Below are 17,529 nucleotides of genomic sequence, written 5' to 3' on the forward strand. Positions count from 1 at the left end.
CAATCATCCACTGTCTCAAAAAACAACAAAAACAGGAGACTTTTTGGGAAATCCTCATATCTGCTGTGAATGAATAGCAGTGAAGAAGGATCTTGCACAAGGAATCCAGTTCATCCACAATATTGGTCTGACCACTCACCTACACAACCTGTTGTAGGTGAACAATTAGCTATGTTTCCATCAACCTAGATTTGTGTGCATTTTGTAGTATCGCATTAGAAAATGTTGATGGAAACGGCAAAATACAGCATGTCGTATGGGTAACTGTTGTCTTGTTTTTCGTTTTGCAACGGCACTTCTTCTACTGTTCTATTACAGCGGAGTAACGGTAGGCCTGCGGGGCCCATACCGCCTTCTTCTGACAAAACTTCTCTAGTTTATTCGCTCCAAACCAGTTGATGGAAACGCACGCAATTCTCATTTTCTTTTAAACGACCTTTCTAGGTCGCTTCAAATTCGCTTGACACTTAGAAGGAAACTATAGCTATTGAACCTTGAGTTAATCAGCAACAATGACTAAATCCTTTTTTTCATGGTTCTTCGCCACCCTGTTGTCTGTTACACTCACGGAAAACACACTTCACTAGGTATAATTCTTGACTTAATTCCTCATTAGACTTTGGTGGGTCTATGTTGTCCAGGGAGTTCTCTGCTGAATGAGTGTTTTGAATATGAACAACTCCCCCCCTGTAGGCCCCAAAGATGGCTCTTGAAAGTTTCAGCAGCTGTTGCTAGCTTGGCTCCCAGCAGGAACAATGGATTCCAATTGTGGCTTCAGACGTGTCAACATGCACTGTCAACAGAAACTTTTCAACCCATAACAGCATGAAAAGGCTTATTTTCACAGAAGACATCTTGGCATGTCACACGTAAAAGCACAGGCGTAGAAAAACAACACTGCGTCTGAATTTCATTTAGCGGCTTTTGCTCACGCTCACTGACTATCACACTGCCATGGCTTACTGGGACACTTGACTAGGGACATGATGTTATTGGTAACACCTGTTTAAAAAAAATATATATATATATGGGGACAACCTTCTGCCAGGAAGGAAAACTGTACACTTCTCTGCTGTTTATCAGTAGCCTATGCTAATCATATTCTAAACAGTCATATTTCTGCCAAATCTCCAGTTTGATGCTCAGTAAGGATATGTAAAACTATTGAGTTAAAGAAGAACTTCATGCCGTTCCCAGTTGAAAACTGCACTTAAAGCAACCAATAATTTCCAGTCAGCCTGTGTACACAACTGATAACTGATCTGAACAGTTCTGTGGAAAGCACAGTAGTTATGGACTTCATGTAGCAATAATAAGCAACGAAAAACAAAAAGCTCCCACTTCCCACAATAGCTTCCAATTTGGCACATGTGGTCGGAGTGAGAGTTATACTGCAGTAGTGATTTAAAAAGTTTCTTTGGAATAGGCCTACTGAACTAACTTGATTTCCAGAATTTGCATATTGAAACTTTAACAAAGATTTACTGTGCAAAACATTTCCCTCGCTAATTGGTGGAGAACAAAAAAAAATGGATTTGCATTCACAAAGTTGCTAAAAACATGCCAAATGAATGATTTGTCATGTTTCATAACTGCTGGATGTAAGTTTGTAAGTAAGTAAAATGTATTTATATCGCGCTTTTCACAGGCACAAGTTACAAAGTGCTTTACAAAGGTATAAACAAATGGAGCATGACCATGTAGTGATCTGTAGGTGAGAGTAAGAATCTTGAACGGGATCCTGTATGCAACAAGGAGCCAGTGAAGAGATTTGAGTGGGGGGGGGGGGTAATGTGTGAGGGTCTATTTGAACTAGTGAGTAGTCTTGCGGCAGCATTCTGATTTGACCGAAGACGGTCTAGTGCGGACATGCTTAGTGTGGAGAAATGTCCGTTAGTAATCAATGTGTGATGAGATATGTATGAGCATCTCAAGTTCAATGGTTGAAACTACAGATCTCAGTTTACTGATATTTCTCAGAAGGGAAAAGCAAGATCTGGTCAGCTGCTTAACATGGGTGTCAAACGACAACGCTTGGTCATATCTATAACCCTAACTATCTATAACCCTACCCCTAACCCATATCCTAACCCTAACCCTTGGTCATAACCCTAACCCTAACCCTAAGTTATGCAGGTGAGGGTGGGGACAACCTTCTCTGGAGCAACAACGAGAAGCTCTGTCTTTTCAGCATTGAGCTGTAAAAAAAATTTTGCCAACTATTTCCTAATGGCGTTAAGACAGTCGAGGAGCCTAGACAACTTCACTTGGTTTAAATGAGAAGCAAAGTTGAATGTCGTCCACATATAACTGGTAAGTAATGTTAAAACTGTTTATGACCTGTCCTAATGGCAGCAAATAGAGTGAGAATAACAAGGGCCCAGGAACCGAGCCCTGCGGGACCCCACAGGACAGTGGGGAAGGATTAGCCACAAAGTCACCAAAAGAGACCGTAAAACCTCAGTGAGATATGATGAAAACCATTCTAATGCTATGCCTGATATACCCACCCAGTCAAGTAACCTCTTGAGAATGAGAATGTGATGGTCAACAGTGTCGAATGCACAGCTGAGGTCAAGGAGTACCAACACATAACAATCACCTACATCTGAGGACATTAAGATGTTGTTAGAAACCCTCAGAAGAGCGGTTTCAGGAGATTACTGTTTCCGAAACCCTGATCAAGGATGTTGTGTCTCTCTCTGTAAGTTGGTTGGTATCAACCTTCTCTAAATTTTTTGATAAAAATGGGAGTTTAGATATCTGCTTGTAATTATTGGGCAGAGCAGTATCTAAGTTTGTTTTAATTCAAAATGGGCTGGATGGTAGCGTGCTTAAAATAAGAAGGGACGCATCCTGTAGACGAGGAGGAATTTACAATAGCTGCAACAGCAGGGTCAATAACAGGTAAAACTTTAAAAATAGAGAGCATGGTAAAACATCAAGAGGGCTAGAAGATAGCTTCATTTTCCTAATCACTTTCATCAAATCTTGTGAACTGACTGGATGAAAAGAGTCCAGAACACTAGGTCATCTGTCATCCACGGGGAAGTGGTGCAGATAGCTCTAGTCCTAACTTTTAAGTGTGCCGCTTAGTCCAGCAACATGGAGCAATGCTCATTAAAGACTGTGTTAAAAACTCCACATCATGGGGATTTGTATTAAAATCACAGAGAAAGTGCTCTGAAAAGTGACCGGCTGTGTTCTCAGTTCTTTTAGGACAAAGAGAGTCGGCATAAACAGAGAGATCCAGGAAAATACATTTGTGATCACTGATCAGTAGGTCCTCACATCGGATATGGTCAATATCTAAGCCTAGAGTATGACCACCCGTGTGAGTGGCCCCAGAAACATGTTGCTTGAAAATTAAAAGATTAAGTAACATGAAGAAATTTAGTAGCTACATATTTTGTGGCGTCATTTATGTGCAGATTAAAATCCCAAACTAATAACACTTTGTCCAGCTTAATAATAGAGTTGAGAAGGTCAGTAAACCCAGATAAAAACTGGCCCGCTGGACCAGGAGGTTGATAGATAAAAACGCAGCAACATGGCTTGAGCTGACCAACTTTAATCAGTTGAAGTTCAAATGTAGTGGAAGGTTCTGTGTTCACCAATTGGCAGGGGACCACAGCGGGACAAACCACCACAGTCGGAATGTCTCAACCTGTTGCCTGTAGCGGTAGTAGCCTAAGTGATTTTAATCCAATACACGTTTTGTAAAAATCCGCGAATATTTCCTCACGGTCCGCTAGCTGTCGGTTCTGTGTGCAGAAAGAAAAAAAATCAGATTTGTCGGCGCAGTCACCAGGCAATGGCTGTGGCGTTAGTGTGTGTTGTTTGAGTGGGTTGCGAATTTTCCGCATTCGGGTCAGTCTGTATGATGTCAACATTTAATTGGGGTTGGTGTTGTTGGATTTGAAAAAAGGGCCGGTGTGTGTTGCAAATACCACGGCCGTCTTTTGATCCCAGTCCGTCACTGCAGCAGTCGGGACCTGCGGCATGTCGCTGTTAGGAAGCCTCATGTTGGTGCTTCTGCGACAAAAACAGTTCAGGGTAACTGGCCTTCAAGTCGCTGGGTGGGGTCCTGAAAGGAACACAAACTGGTTACTCTATAGTCATCTTGGGGGACTTCAATCAGAAACCTGGATGGGAGGCAATTTCTGAGAACAGCCTGCCTGATCTGAATCGGTGGTTAGGGTGGTTTAAAAGTCTCCATGGTACTAGAACACCCTTGGCCTAATAACAATGATCAATGATCGACTATGTGGCCGTGACCTCAGATCTGGCCACATGTACATTTGGGGGACGAGAGGAGCAGAGTGCATGCAGAGCGTGGTGGAAAGACTGCATATAGTATATATTGTGTCTCATCTGACCTGGAAATGCCTCGGGGTCCCCCTGGAGGAACGGGGAAATGTTACTGGGGACAGAGACATCTGGATTACCAGGACTAGCTGCTTCCACTGAGACCCAACTCTAGATAAGCAGCTGAAAATGGATGGATTTTAGATTCCTTTTTGTTTTGTTTCACACTCACAGCTGCCGAGGAGGTAAGTAACTCCGAGCTAGCTTTCACTAGTTTAAAGGATAATGACAATTCATGCTTTTGAGTGATACCGCAACAGTGTGTCGCACCGGTTAAAACTGCTTTGAAAGTCTTCACGCTCCAATCCCAACCTCATGAGTGCCTGGCCTCTCTGGCCCTCGGCCCCTCCGACTCTTAGACAGCTAGATGTGATTTTAACGAAGCAGAACAAACTGGCAGAGAGAGAGAGAGGGAGAGAGAGAGAGAAATAGGAAAAGGGAGAAGAAAAAAAAGATTGATTTCTCCTCTCTACTCTGCCTACATCACCGGTCAATGCCTAAAATATAAAACATATGCGAAGATGGACAGATAGATGAGGGGGGAGAAGAAAAATATCAGGAGGGAAGACACATAATGGGGACAGATGTTGTTGCAGAAAATGATTGAATATGGTGCAGAGGTAGTGAAATATCCACGATGGTCTAAAAAATAAAAGTGTTAAGAGGTTTTAAATATAAAAGGAAGGGCCAGAGAAAGCGAGGCATGTGCAATTGTCAAGGTGAGTCGGGGGCCTGGCATGTTCCCATAGGGAGATGAATGCTTAAACTGACAGCCCAAAGGACTTTGAGCTGCAGCCTCCATTGACTTGACTTAGGGGAGTATGTGACACACTGTCACCATGTTTAACTACTTCATCTACAGTTTTTTGTTTGGATGCATTTCCACACAAATTTCTTTCTCCCCCTCTCATTTCAATTTTTGGCGAACAGAGAGGCACGCCGGAATAATGCACACAAGTAATGCTTTATGGGCCCTAGTTTGATTGACAGTTCCATTAGTATAAGTTTATTTCATTGATTACAAAACGTCTGTTTAGGTCCAAAGTAAACAAAGAACCTGGGATGTCAAGTGAAATAGGTTTGTGATTATAATTTTTTTTTTAAGTTCATCAACATCCCACGTGAACACTTTACAACGTCTGCGTGTTTATACTGCACATGTGGAATGGTGAATGGTATTTACATAACACTTTGCTAGTCTCATCGACCACTCAGAGTGCTTTACAGCGCAAGTCACACACTCATACAGCGCGGCAGGTTACCACGCCTTTTCTGTCACATTCAGGCTGAATGTGACTGGGGTTTAGCCTCTTGCCCAAGGCCACTTCGGCCTGCGGACTGGAGGAGGCGGGGATCGAACCACCAACCTTGTAGTTAGAGGACGACCCTCCCGACTACTGAGCCACCGCTGCAGTGTAAATGTACATATGTACATATGTGTACAGTCTACCATCTACCATCCATTTCATCACCTGCTGTACAGTGTGCAAGCAGATGAGTGTGTCCTTGCTCCAGCTTGCAACCACATGTGTATAAAAAAAAAAGAAGGAAAGTCTTGCACACCAATCCCACTGTGATAAGTTTACAGTGTTAAGCATTGCTCCGTGTTAAGCCACTGATAAAGTCAGTGAAATTGTCTCCTGCTCAACCAGCTAAAACAGAAATAATCCATAATAATCCATAATCCAACCAATAATAATCCATCAAATATTATAAACCAATGTTACAGTAAGTAACAAAGACATTAGGGATTCTGCTGCGAAATTTATACTTTTTTGCTGACAATGCATCTGTACTTCTTCTTAAAGGGCGGACTTACTTTTATTGAAGTTAAGTATCTGATTTCTTCTTCCACCGCTGATCAAGAGCAACATGTCTACTTTCAATCATTTCTAAGTATTATTTAGCCTGGGACCCAGACGAATGCTGGGAGTTCATTTAAATGTGCCCTGCCAGATCCCCCTCCATTGGGAAGTAAACTGGGCAGAAATCTTGCCGGTCCAATCAAAGCCGATTATCTTGTAATGGGCTGGGTTTGTACTGTGACACGGAGGGAAGCGGCTTTTGTAAACGAGCAAGGCTGCCACTGAGAAAAAGCATTTCGCTAAAATTACCCGATATTTTCAAATTTCTTACACAAAAAACGCACCAGACATTGTGGAATCATCATCATCACTCTCCGCTCTGGTCTGTTGGCATATTTGCATCGCTCAACACACGTCACATTGTCGTCTGCGTCCGTTGGTAGCGCCTCTTGGAAAATCAAAAAAATGAACCAAGAGGCTCCAGACTTATATGCGGCTGAGTTGTAGTATGGCTACACAAGGCCTAAGCATAATTGTTACTAGTCTCAAACATGCAAGCCAAAGCTCTGAAAGCTGATGGTTATGAGGCTCTAGAAAATTGCTGGATCACCCTCCCCACTGGCAATTTTGAAGTGTACTGCTGCGACACATGAGCGCGTTTTTGATTAAGATAAACAAGCACATCATTTGTGATAAGCTCGACGAGCGCGGCTCATCTGCGTTCTACCTACAAAGTCAAACTTCTTTTCTACACCGGTGTAGATGAGCCACAGACTTTTTTCTCTAGGTGCCGGTTGCAGCTACACCAAGTATGACGTCAGGACGGTCTTTGTAAATAGTAACAGTACCCATGCCCAGCACTCGCAGGCTGTTCCCCATAAAAAAAAAGGGAACTGCAGTCCGTCATGAAAAAATACCAAAGCAAGATGCCCGCCGGCTACGGAGGGAACTTTGGCAACACGCCATTCGCCATGTAGTTCCCCTGCGAGGTGGACCCCGCAGGGTTGTCAGCCGCGTTGACGAGGACTCCGACCCACAGCACGCAAACCCACAGGAAACTGTGAACTAAGCATATTTTGGAAGAACATCTTGTACATCTTGTAGATTAAAGAATTAACAAATGACATTAAATTCACAAGTTACATTTTAACGGTGTTTGTTTTCAATAGATATTCAATATTCTATTTCATGAATCTGAGGTTACCACGGGAGCGGCGACACGTAACCAAGGTGTTTTAAGTCACTCGCGGAGGTCGATGTCTGCATTGGGGACGTTGCAGGGAAATTCCACTGAGCAGCAGTCCCTCCGTAGGGAGCAGGGAGCACTTGGTGTGTACAGTACGGAACGAAACGTAGCTCTTGTGTTCCGCCCGCTGCAATGCGTACGGCCCTGCGGGCGTTACACAAGGCGCGTGCGCTCACTGGAGCGCATGAACAGCTCAATTGTCGGAGAATGAACTGCAACCCTTCGAGCTGTCATAAACTTGGCAGAAGCAGTAGGCAACTGTATAGCTGACATACGTGACAATTCCTCACTCCGACACTGAATATGTGTATCTGTGTGGGCATGTGTGTAGATACATACATACACACAACCTGCCCAACTTTATACACCTGGTGTGCACAGTGTGCAAGTTGATGAGTGTGTGTTTTCTCCACCTTGCCTCCACCATGTGTGTACAAAAAAAGGTTTCTTTACCAAACCCATCGTTGCAGTCCAATAGGAATGAACTGTAATGAAATTAACTGTACTGGCATTTCTCTGGAGCCAGGCGAGTGCGTGTGCGGAGCAGAGGAAAGGAACATTGCGTACCTGAGGTCCGACCCCCATGACTAAAAACACTTTTTTCTTCTCTGATTTTTCAGACTTTTTTTTTTTTTTTTTTTTTTTTAGACATGCATCATGCCAGAGTATCAATTCTTTTTTTGACGAGTTGCTTAGATTAAATGATTCAGTCAAACACATTCCATGGACTAGGAATGAGTGGAGGAAACTGAGATGAGCTGAAAGGGGCCGTCTGTGCCAAACCGAACAGCTGTATAGTGGATACAGTGTTCCACATCATCGTCAGAGAGCACAGCGACAAAATAGTTGATCCCGTTGAAAAATAGCAACAATGAAAAGAAAATGATATTGAATTGACAAAGAACACGGCTTTGGGGAAAAATTCAGCCTAAAGGCAGACAAGTTCAGCGCGCGCACGCGCGCACGCGCACACACGCACACGCACACGCACACACACACACACACACACACACACACACACACACACACACACACACACACACACACACACACACACACACACACACAGATTCCTCTCTTTTGCTGGCTGTCTGATTTGACTGACGTTGCAACATACCTGTGTGCTGGTTTGCTCTGACATTAGCATTTTATCCCATTCGTTCTCTCGCACTTTCTCTTTCACACACAAACACATGCTAGGTCGGAACTTGGCCTAGAGTTGTAAGCTGTTACGTAAAAAGATATCTGATCCCACATGTTGAATCAGCACATGGGCTGTTGCTAGTTTGCTGCAGGGCAGCTTGCGTCTGCCCTTCACGTTTGTGTACAGTGTCTGTGTCCCCTGCTCCCTCAACCACATGGACACACAGCTGTTGGCAACTTTGTAACAACTGTCTATGACTGCAACCCATTATATCTTTAAACCCACACTATAGAATTCAAAATGAATTTAAATAATATATATACAGTATATAATTCAAATATGGATATTTAAATAAATAGTATGTGTTTTATACATTCCAAAATATGTCATTTTTCATGTCATAGTTAGGTTACCAAGCAAAACCTTAAATACATTTTTGAAAAATGACTCATTAATAAACAACACCCCTTAATGTGAATCTTGATGAGTTACAGTATTTGTCAGCAATGACACAATCTCACTACCACATATACATGTAAGTGTCATATTCACTCCTTCCCATCAACTCGACAGAGAAGACAAAAATATATGGGGGGGGGGTGTTCCATGTTGGTAGCTTTGTAAAAAACTTGAGGGCTGGACAAACAATGCTCACCAATAATCACATGGTGCTAAATCAGTCAAACCAGAAACAGCATCATATTTCAACTGCTGAAAGACTATTTCTTACCCGTAATTGTGAGTCCAAGGTTCGACAGGGACAACTATTTGTTACGGGGCACTCAGAAAAAAAATGCGAAGCAAATTTTGACGTTTGTGTCACTCGAGTTAGCAAGTTCGGCCACAGGATAATTGGTGTTATTTGTGTCTCAGATTTCTTTTTTAATTGTTTTGGTCCGTCAGTTTGCAGTGTACGTCTGGGGGACATTTCGGGCCCCAGAAGTAGTTGCACAGCGAACGCCCCTTCACGCTGCTCCCCAGGGTAAAATCCTTCCACTGCACGTCAGGTCGCCCTGACCGAGTGAAGGAGATGTCTACGAAGGGTACAGGCCGCTGCGGATCCAGAGCCGACTCTGTCTCTGGCTTCTGTTTGGTATCTAGTGTTGGTAGACAGTGTGAGGATGTCCTGGATATGTTGGTATGCTCAGGTAGGCCCGCACAGCCACCCACAGCAGGGGCGGGGAACCTTTTCCCCATTTGAATTTTTAGGACATTCTACGAGGGCCATATTAAATTATTCAACACATGAATCAAACTAACTTCTGAAGCGACTGGCGGAACTGCTTTCCCTTCGAGAGGCATCTCGAGTTCCATGCGAGTGATGCTGCTATCAGCGGGTTTTACAGGTTCGCGCCGAGCGGAGTCTTTGCAAGGGTCGGTTGTGAAAACAACTCAGTAGTTGTGACAAAGAGAGATTCAAACTTCACTGCAATGTCTCTTCAGAATTGGAAAATCCTCAGGACGTACATAGAGTTTATAGAAGCCGAGCAGACGGAGGTTGCTGACCCTACAGTGGCTTCAAGGTCATTGTTGCTTTGCGGCCCAATTTTCATGTTGTAGGTTGTCAGGACACCAGCTGGTTCCGCATTAAAATGGCTCCTCCAAATGTCCGAAGCAGTTTCGCAACTTCACCAGGATATTGACATGTCACAGCAGGCGTTTGTGCTCAGGAAATGCACTTTCCAGTTGCACTCGCCACAACATGGCGCATGGCTTCCAAAGACAGCAATTGGAACAATTTGACTTTGTCCGGTACAAGCAGCACCCACAGAGGTAACCCGGTGCTCCTTCACAAAGTCCCCCTCTGGAGGAGGTTTCAGCTTCTCAGCTATTAGCTCGCTCACCACAAGACGAGCCTGCGTAACATTGTCCCTGTCAGATTGTGGTCTTGTAAAGGCTGCTAGCCGGGCGAAACAAAGTCCGCCGGAGAGCAGTCACTTTTTCCGAGCGCATTTGTCCTCGCAGTTCAGCTGCATGTTTCCAGCTGCAATGACACTTCATATTCTGTCCCCGGTGTGTGTGTGTGTGTCTGCACACAAATCGACAGATAGCTTACAAGCTTCCAGAGAGAGTCAGAGGCTGGAGTAAAGTTGAACGTTCTCTACTGTTGTCAACATTCTCATGAAACGATATGATTTTTGTGAAACTGAAAAGACACAGCAAGAGAACACCAATTACTGCACATACTGTACATCCAGAAATGTAACACTATGTTAATGACGGCTATGAAATTATAATGTACAAGGTCTAGATTAACATGTAGATAACTGTACACGATTTGTAAATAACTGCAAATATTGCACATAAAGTTCACCAGCTTGGAAGCACTAATAGAAAGCATGCTGGCATATGTTCAGCAGAAAAGTAATCAAATTACAACAGAAACACATAAAAAACATTTAAAGGTAACATAACAGAATGCATAGCATGACACAAAAAATGAAAATACAACTTACAAGCGGTGCTTTTCAAAGCACAAACAGAGGACGGAAAAGGTAGCTCAGCTGGAGCTGCGAGCTGATCACATGCATTCTGGAAAAAACTAAACACTTCCTGACTGACGTCTCCGAACTACGACCTGGCTGTCATGTGACTAAAACAACCAATGAAAAATGAGTGTAACGAGTCGAGAAAAAAATAAAGAATTTCTCCCAAATGACCACCAGAGGGAGACAGATAGAAGAAGAAAAAACAGATAGTCATAGATTCTTACTGAACATGACACTCGAGATTAGCCTTTGTCATCACTGCAAGCACGTCTGCAAAAGTTTGGAGTAGAAGTGGATGGAGCGTCAGTCGTAGTCCCACTGTTTCAGAGGGGACCACCGAAAAACGTACAGATGTTTGTTTCTTTTAAACTCCGTTAAATGACATCGCTGATCACCAAGGTTACATTTTAGCTATGCATAAGTAACTCATACAACCCCAATTCAAAATCACTGAACTATCCCTTTAAGATAAAAAAACATGAAAATTGACGCAGTCACCGGGTCCGGAAAGGGAAGTCAATGCGGAATTGCATGAAACCATGTATTCACTGGAATGACCAGCAGAGGGCGACTCCACTGGTTGTTTTTCTATAGAAGTCTATGAGAAAATGACTACTTCTCACTTGATTTATAAAGTCGGTAAACATTTTCCTGAGGAGTTTATGGTTCAATCTTTAGTTTCAAGTCTTCTTCAATACAGAATGATGTTCAGTTTGTAAATTACGGTCCTATTTAGAGTCAAATAAAGAAAAATAGACGAAAAAACACGGTATACATTGAGGCGTAGATATTGTGTGATTGACAGCTAGTACCGTCCAATGGGTGCAGTTGTAGGTGGACGGGGGTTGGGCCCGACTAAGAGCTTGTCCACTGCAGTTCACCTACACTTTCACCCCTCTGCTGGTCATTCCAGTGAATACATGGTTTCATGCAATTCTGCATCGACTTCCCTTTCCGGACCCAGTGACTACATCAATTTTCATATACAGTGATTGTTTTTTTTATCTTAAAGCGTTTTGCTCTTTGGCTAATCCCAGTACCATAGTTTGCCATCCTGCTTTCACTACTAGCGTTTCCACACGGTGCTGTAGCCATAGATATGCAGGCTCCTCCAAATGTAAATATAAATCACAGCTCTGTTATGAACAGGAACTGTACATATTCATCTCAGGTACTCTTTTGATATCTTTTTTAAGGTTTAACATGGGGAATGAACAGCTGGCCCCCCTATTTTGTTGTTGTTGTATTTTCATAAAAAATGTGTCCGGGTGCATGTTTTTACTGACATTGATAACATTTCCAAGGACCCTAACTTTTCCTAACAACAACGATATATATATATATATATATATATATATATAAAAGGCCTATTAAACACGGTAAAGGAGCTTGTTTGCTGGAAATCCTTATCACAGTTGATGAAAGTAGCTGAGCGTCAACCACAATTTTATTCTGCTGTTGCTTGCCAGAAATTCAACTCCACCATATGTTTCTCTTATGTATACCTTTGGTGACAATTACATTTTCCCTTTCTCAATTGAGTTCTGAATTATTTTGTGTGTCATAAATGTCCTGTTATCATATACATGCCATAGCCAATGAATGTGGGGATTGGCACGTCTAGTGTTAATCCCCTGGGGGATTATTCCTGTCACTTATGACAATCAGAGGACATCAAACATTTAATGAAGCTAAATTAACTCAATTAAATTGTTGATTCAGTTGTTTAATGTTTTTCTCCTTAGGCCTTTCAACGTGTCGTTTTTTCAATGGACCATCCCATGTCAACATGTACATGTTAAACTACACCGCTATTTTATTAGACTGTGATTTAAATCTGCTGCTGCATGTTCCTGCATGCTTGCATGCTGCACAGTTCAGGTCCAGATGTGCTGAATTAAATCCTCCCGTTTCATCCCAGAAGGCCTCTGAGACTGCGTTGGCTCATAAATCACCGCGATCTATATCTAAAACAAAGGCCCTGCACAGACAGACACAGCTTGCTTCTTGCTGTTAGCTGCTACCTCTTTCTCGTCCGCTACATCTCTACTCTCACACAATGACTCAGCAAACACGTTCGGAGCCAGAAAAACATCTTTTTCTTGATGTCGGGAAGAAGGGTTAATAAAAAGAGGGTAGGGCAGAAAATGGGGGCGGGTTGTAATTTCCATGCAAATTTGCCATGTGGTACAAATCTTACGCTGGAATTCCTCACATTTTCTAGCATCGTCTTCCCTATGCAACCATATGGGAGACAGTTTATTTTGTTTTTGTCTGTCTCCCCAACTTACATGAAAAGCACAAGGACAATATATTTGTCTGAGTTAGCCAGCAGAAAATCCCCAAGCTGAATGTTCCGATTCTTTGACCTTAAGGGGGGCTCTGCTTGTGTTCGGCGTCGGTGCAGGACACGGAACATCTTGGTTTTCATTTTGGCGCCCATGACACGCGTGTCCAACACCTCGCTGCCGCAGCGCGCGGCGGAAACATTCTCCGTTTGACCGATGTTTACGCACAACATGCGCGGTTGTCGGCAAAAAAAGAAGAAGAAAGACACGATCTGTTGACAGTGAGGCGTACAGCCACCAGGCACACACAATGCAGACGGTGTGCTGTGGGCAGAATATCACTTTTCCATGAGAGTCAACCAAAATAGTGAAGTTGCAGGTCAAGACTCCAGTTACGAGCTGACGGATTCCCGTCGAACCACACAGTCAGAAGAAAAGGTTTGTCATGACAAGCAACTCTGTTATAAGTTTTGGGAGGGAAATTGATTTCTGACTGCTTTGCACTCGAACGACTGATAAGCCGGCCAGTGCTCCAGTGTATTTATGAGCCGGGTGTATATTGTCTCAATTTATTACCTGCATATGCGACTGTAGCTCTAAAAACGGAGATAAGCACCAGGGATAGAGCTGGATTTGTATCTTCAACGATGAACAGTCCGTAGTAGTAGGAGAAATGCGACGGCACATTCAGGGCTGTGCGCTCTCCGCTATCCCACACCCAAATATTCGCGCCTGGTGACGCTCTGAAGAGCCGCGCAGTGACGAAGGCTGACGGACCCCGGATCGTTAGGTAAATCTCTTATTGTCCCACCAACACGGGCGCTGACAGTGGGTGGTCCATTTGGGATTGTGCTGTTCTATCGCACTATAGACAGATATTGTTCACGTTGCTTTACTGAGTTTAAAAAATGTCCATCTTAGGAATTATTGGTGAAGTAGCATTGATCCCTTTGGGGGGGGGGGAGATACATTTTGTACACCCTGATTATATGCAACTTTGCTGACACTTAGTCGCAGTGGTGCTGTGGCCTCATGTGCCAATCTTGTAAAAAGGAGAGCCCGAGCCAGAATGAGGGGTTTCATTCTGATGTTTCTTCTCATCAGCTAACTTGCCGTGTTGTGACAGCCTGACACTCGTCTTTGCGACACTGTATTGAAAGTGCTGATGCGATTCACTGCCAACGGCAGCTCGCCATATTTCACTGGCCGCTATTATTCAAGGACATGGAACTTTTACACTCTAACAAATGAAAAGTTCAAATCATGAGCTGTAAAACTCCCCTCGCTCAACTCAATATGCCATTTTTTGTTTTCTCTAAAGCGTTTTTTAGTCTGGTACGATCTCCATCTTATGGGGGCTATTTTGAGCCAATATTGAGTTGATGTTGATATCACTGCATTGTGTCACTATTCAGCTCTTCAGTACAATTATTTGATGGTCTTCAGAGATTGTTGTGGTTTGTATCAGAAAGAACGAGCAGTGTCTTTTCACTCAATCTTGCATCTCAACATGGAATTTAACACATATTTTATATATATAAAATACATACATATATGTTGGCATTTTGAACAGTAACACAAAAGACTGAACATCTTTGTTTTTGGAATTTTTTATTGTAAATGTGTTTTACGTAGTAGAACAAAAGCAAAAATATAACATTTTTAGCAACTCTTTGTGTGTAGTGTTTACAGAACAAACTTAAAAACGACTTATCGCATGTTTCATGATGCAATTATGCTACACTGACTATTTGCACCGGTAAAATCGGTGCAAGTCAAAACATTTTTTTTTACACAAATGCATTTGAAATGCATGTCATTGTCACAATGCAAGGTCCGTGGATGCACCACGAAACAGTTGCACGAGCCTTTTCAAAAATGTGTCGCGCAAAACGCCTGACAAAAACAAAAGTTGCTGCATTTTTTTCTGTATATATTTGAATTATCATATTATGTACACTTTCTTTACATATCTTTGTTAAAAATCTTTCACAATGGCAGAAATCACTAGAAGAATATTGATGCTCTCTTTTCAGACGCATATACAGTATTTACATACATTCATGGGCTCACACATGACACCCATTCACATAAGTGTTTCTTCTGGGTGTATGGAAGGAAAGCACGTCCTGCATACAGCGTCAGGAGCTGCGTACCAAACACTCAAAGGGTTTGTCGTTGGAGGTTTCAGCATAGCAAATTCAATTCAAATTTTCAGATCCTTTGCTCAAACCGTTTCAAAACTGAACTGGTCATTTATGGCACAGCAAACCGTCTCTCAATGACTCATTTGGTTTAATTCAACTGAGTTGTAGATACATGTAAATGCAATAGCACAGAGAAAAATAAGCAAAACAGTCACTGTTCCCTTACAAAATAAAGACAAAGGCAAGAGATCTGTTCCAAAAACAATGGCAGGTGTTGTGTTTTGGATGCTTTTCAATTTTCTGGACAACATTGTACAACAAGTCACATTAAGGCAAGACCAGAAAAAAGGAAAGGGATTCATAAAGATTCCCTATGTATTTCTTATTTGATTTTGTAACGGCTTAAAATTTGTCTCAACAAATGGGTAACACATACAACCAATTGAAGTGAAGTCTGATATGTAAATAATTTGGCTACATTTTTTTTAATCTTCCTAAATTAATCTGTGGCGTGGGGGACAAAAAATTGATATTTGCTCAAGAACCGGAGCGAACTGAGCCACATTCCATTATATTTCCCCTCTCAGCTGCGGAATATTCCATATATCAAGGCGAGTCTCTTAAAACCTTTAAGAAAGGAAGTTTTAGGAAAGTCATTTTTTAAAACACTGTTTCTATGTGCGGCACATTTCGTTACCTACTTGGTGTGTCACGGCCGTTGGCCTTTGGTGGCTAATGTAAATCTGATTTGAACATAATTGCTGACTCAATGCCATGGTGGAGTTACTGAAGGCTCATTCATGCTCCCTTGCACAGATAAGGTTGTCTATTGGATACAAGGTAACCGTCACTGCCCGCATAATTCCATACATGCTTTACCTTGGCCTGCGTGTCAAGCAGTACAACCGCCAAGGGGGGGCAGCCCCAGGTCAAAGGTTTCGGACAACAACACGCATGCCGACGGTGGAGGAGGTGGGAATAATGAACCTCTTGGGAAAGAAGTAAAAGCGGAGGCAGCACTGTCGAAAGCATTTAACATTTCTTGCATAAAACTCTCGTAAAAAAGGCAGCCGCCCCCCATGATTTCCGGTGCCACTGCACTGTTTTTCGTCTGGATCCGTCGGCTTTCAGAAAAAGTGCATAAATACAGATTAAATGAATGCAAAGCACTGACTGAGGGCTCTGTCCGTGTCCATACAGTATCTAACGCCGAGCATAAATGAGCCTTCAGTCTTGCTTCATGTATCCGTTTTGCCGTCTTGGGTTCATTTGTCATTTAGAGGTCTTTCTCTTTCACATTTCTGGTCTCAACAAACTCCAAAAGAATTCCAGTAAAAATGAAATAGGTACATGATTTGATTTGATTTTGATTTGATATGAAAACATGCCCCTAGTAGTGAAACAATAATCTGGGAAGAACTGAGGAGAAGGCATGAGATTTGATTCATTCAGACTTTTTTCCGCGTGTCTTTCAGCGATGACAATGAACCGCTCGGCCGCTTTGACAACGAGTGACATGAAGTGAATAAAGTGACACAAAGGCAATGCACGACTTGGCCTCACTTAACAGCACGAAACTAGAAAAAAACAAACATAGTGATTTATATCGTGAGATTGAAAACAGAACAGCAGACGCGCATCTATTGTTTTTCGACTTCAATTTTTTTTGCAGATAATCGCTGGATGTAGCTGCAAACCCCAGTCTGTTTTCATCCCCCCCCCCCCCCCCCAAAGAAGGGACATAAAAATGACAACGACTCTGATTAACACTCGTCTTTAACCAAATGAGACAAACAAGGCCTTGTTTGTGCGCGAGCGGAGTCCGACCACAGCGCAACTACAACAAAACACCGAAAAATACTCGTGATGGCCAGAGACCAGACCTTTCATGTGCACCAGCGCAAATTACACATTGCAATGATCTCTGTTGGTGAGCAGTCATTTCAGCGTTAGCTTCGTTCTTGTGTGTTGAGGGTCACGACAGCGCCTTTTTCCCCCCTGCGACGACACTCGAAAGGCAAACAACGGAGGGGAAGGAATGT

General features: G+C 42.8%; 1 long non-coding RNA gene across 1 annotated transcript; it reads right to left on the bottom strand.

Moving 5' to 3' along the window:
* Positions 1 to 2,107: 2,107 nt before the first annotated feature.
* On the bottom strand, positions 2,108 to 11,089 carry LOC124849905. Its single transcript, XR_007030534.1, has 3 exons — positions 11,020 to 11,089; positions 3,951 to 4,087; positions 2,108 to 3,764 (listed from the first exon to the last, which is right to left on the bottom strand). It is a non-coding gene; the product is annotated as an uncharacterized LOC124849905 (long non-coding RNA).
* Positions 11,090 to 17,529: the final 6,440 nt, after the last annotated feature.

The sequence above is a fragment of the Scophthalmus maximus genome, chromosome 3 (genome assembly GCF_022379125.1).
Source record: "Scophthalmus maximus strain ysfricsl-2021 chromosome 3, ASM2237912v1, whole genome shotgun sequence".
NCBI lineage: Eukaryota > Metazoa > Chordata > Actinopteri > Pleuronectiformes > Scophthalmidae > Scophthalmus > Scophthalmus maximus.